Genomic DNA, 3,026 nt, shown 5'->3' with positions numbered 1-3,026 from the left:
AGTAGAAAAATATTATTCCACTTATCTTAAAAACTTATACCATTTTTTTAAAATAATTTGTAAGCTAAATATATGCTATTTTGAAAATATTAATAAATATTTAAATTAAAACTTTTCAATTATAAATCTTTTATTTACGATTTCAAGAATTGTAATTTTGATATATTATCGTAAATTAAAAATAATATATTGTATTTATCTTAAAATTGCCTTTTTATAAAACAAAACAGGTTTTTTATAATATAGTATAATAATGGTAATTTATGGGTTCATTTTTATTTACAAAAGACAGAATAATTTGAAATCTCAAATACATCATTTTAGCTTCGATGCGAAATTGAAATGGTATTAATTTTACAAAGATGTGTTTTTTTTTTTTTTGTGTCTGTTACCACTTTTTCTCAGCTCTCACCGAACGGATTTCTTTCAGCGATACGTCAAAAGATCACAAATCGTATCTAGTCGAAGACATTACCCTTCAAAATTGAAAAAATTTCCCTCGTTCCCCGTAAATGGGGGAAACCTCCAAAAAAATTACAAATTTAAAAATCGCTAATTTTCGAAATTTTTTCAATTTTTTTTACTAAAAACTGCCATAACTTTTTCAAAAATGAACATATGAATATAATTTTTTTTATATAGATGCTTGATGTCTTTACCTATCATTTGGTATATTTTTTTTGTAAATTTGACCTTTTTTCTGCCCACAGGGGGGGATTTAAAATGACAACTTTTTCACAAAAAATTAACTTTTTCAACTTAACTTTTGAAAATGTTCCGGAAGGTCTGACACTTTTATATATATCTTAAATTAAAGCTTATGTAATATACTTTAATTTGAAAAAAAAAAATTTGACCTCTGGACTTGTCTTCGTGGTGAAAGTTGACATCAAAGTTAATAAAAAATTACGATTTTTGTAAAATAATTTTTTTTTATATTTTTAACTTAATAATGCTGTAACTTTTTCAAAAATGAACATATCAATATAATTTTTTTTTTTATAGATGCTTGATGTCTTTACCTATCATTTGGTATATTTTTTTTGTAAATTTGACCTTTTTTCTGCCCACGGAGGGGAATTTAAAATGACAACTTTTTCACAAAAAATTAACTTTTTCAACTTAACTTTTGAAAATGTTCCGGAAGATCTGACACTTTTATATATATCTTAAATTANTTTGAAAATGTTCCGGAAGATCTGACACTTTTATATATATTTTAAATTAAAGCTAATGTAATGTACTTTAATTTGAAAAAAAAATTTGACCTCTGGACTTGTTTTCATGGTGAAAACGGCTACCGAATGCTATTTTTGTGTAAAATTCTCGATTTTATTATTTATATTATATTTAACTTTATAATGCTATAACTTATTGAAAAGTTTATGAATCCACACAATTTTTTTATGAGAAATAATATTTTTTAATAAACCCTTTTTCATTCGACATACTTTATCTTAATCGAGATATTAATAAGGAACCAGCAGATCAAGTAGCTTTTGGAATAAAACACCAATTTTTTTAAAATTAAACACTATCTAAAGATTTGCATCGAAGCGTTTATTTTTGATAGTGATTTTAATCACTGTCAGATATCATTATACTTGATCCAACTATGCCACGTCACCACTGTGCCGCGACTCCCCTGTGCTGGGTTTTTTTTATTTTCAAATTAATTGGCACAGAATAACTTTTTTATAATTTTTCTATTTTTAATAATGATTAATACTATAGTTTCTTAAAAACTGAGAAATACAAAAATATTAAGACTCTATAAGACAATTTTATTCATTTTGATTAGCTTGGCTGTTATTAAGTGTTTCAAGCTACTCTACAGTATTATACCATAAGATAAAATATTTATGATTGTTGTGAAATTGTATAAAATTAACAATTTTAGATATTCATGAAAATATTTATAAATAATTCTAAAATTATTGTCGTAATATGCTCAATGCTTTGCATTACGCATCTTACAATTATCAATAAAAAATATATAATCTGTATTTTAAATAACTTGTAAACAAACAAATAATTTATCTATCATAACAAATACGATGTTCAACACAATTTCGTATTATTTATATATATATGTCAATTTATCAATTATTAAATATGCTATCACATTATAATAATAATGTAATGTACAATTAAATACAATAAACTAAAAAGATCACTAAAAGCGCTGACAATAATATCCCTGGATTGTGGGTACTATCATTTAATATAAAAGCACTGAAATATTTTCAGACTTCAGAGAGTGGCAGAGAGGGAGAGAGAGAGAGAGTTCGCTTTCTTCAAATTCAAATAAGAATAAAAAAGAAACAATTATCAGTCACAGCCCTGTGTTGTTGTCGGCTGACTTTTACGCGTTTTATTTATATATGAAAAGAACTTATTTTGTTTTGACGAAGTGCGAATTAAATACTTTTAAACATATATAAACTTATCGAGATATTTATTAAATCATTTTACAGCAATTTGCAAGAATAAAAGAAGTAAGTGAATTTATATTATCCCAATTATTTGGAGTTAATAAGTATGAGTAAAGGATGACAAAGCAATAGATAATTTATTAAATTAATATCTTAAAGTGTTAATTTTGACTGGTTGGTTAAAGAAATNATTAAATTAATATCTTAAAGTGTCAATTTTGACTGGTTGGTTAAAGAAATTATACATAATCACGTTATATGGTATTCGTGAACTGGCTTTGCCGTTTCGTTGCCTTAAAGATGTTTTAAAAAACCTAGCGTGATTTCTATTGTATAAGTTAGGCTCTGGTATTCGTGGACTGGCTCTGCCGTCTAGTTGCCGAGGTATTCGTGAACTGGCTTCGCTGTTTCGTTGCCTCATAGTTAGGACATTAGAAACTAACCAGACAAAAGTTTATTACAACTCGAACAGAGGTACTGCGTTTATTATTTTTATATCTGCTTGTCTTTGTCGTTCTAAACCCTCGAACCATACGACCCCGATAGAACCACAACATCAGGTTCTCACCTTATACAAAATCCCAAGACCCC

The sequence above is a fragment of the Daktulosphaira vitifoliae genome, unplaced genomic scaffold (genome assembly GCF_025091365.1).
Source record: "Daktulosphaira vitifoliae isolate Bord-2020 unplaced genomic scaffold, ASM2509136v1 Scaffold_1, whole genome shotgun sequence".
NCBI classification, from domain to species: Eukaryota; Metazoa; Arthropoda; class Insecta; order Hemiptera; family Phylloxeridae; genus Daktulosphaira; species Daktulosphaira vitifoliae.
Note: the sequence above shows the minus strand (reverse complement) of the source record.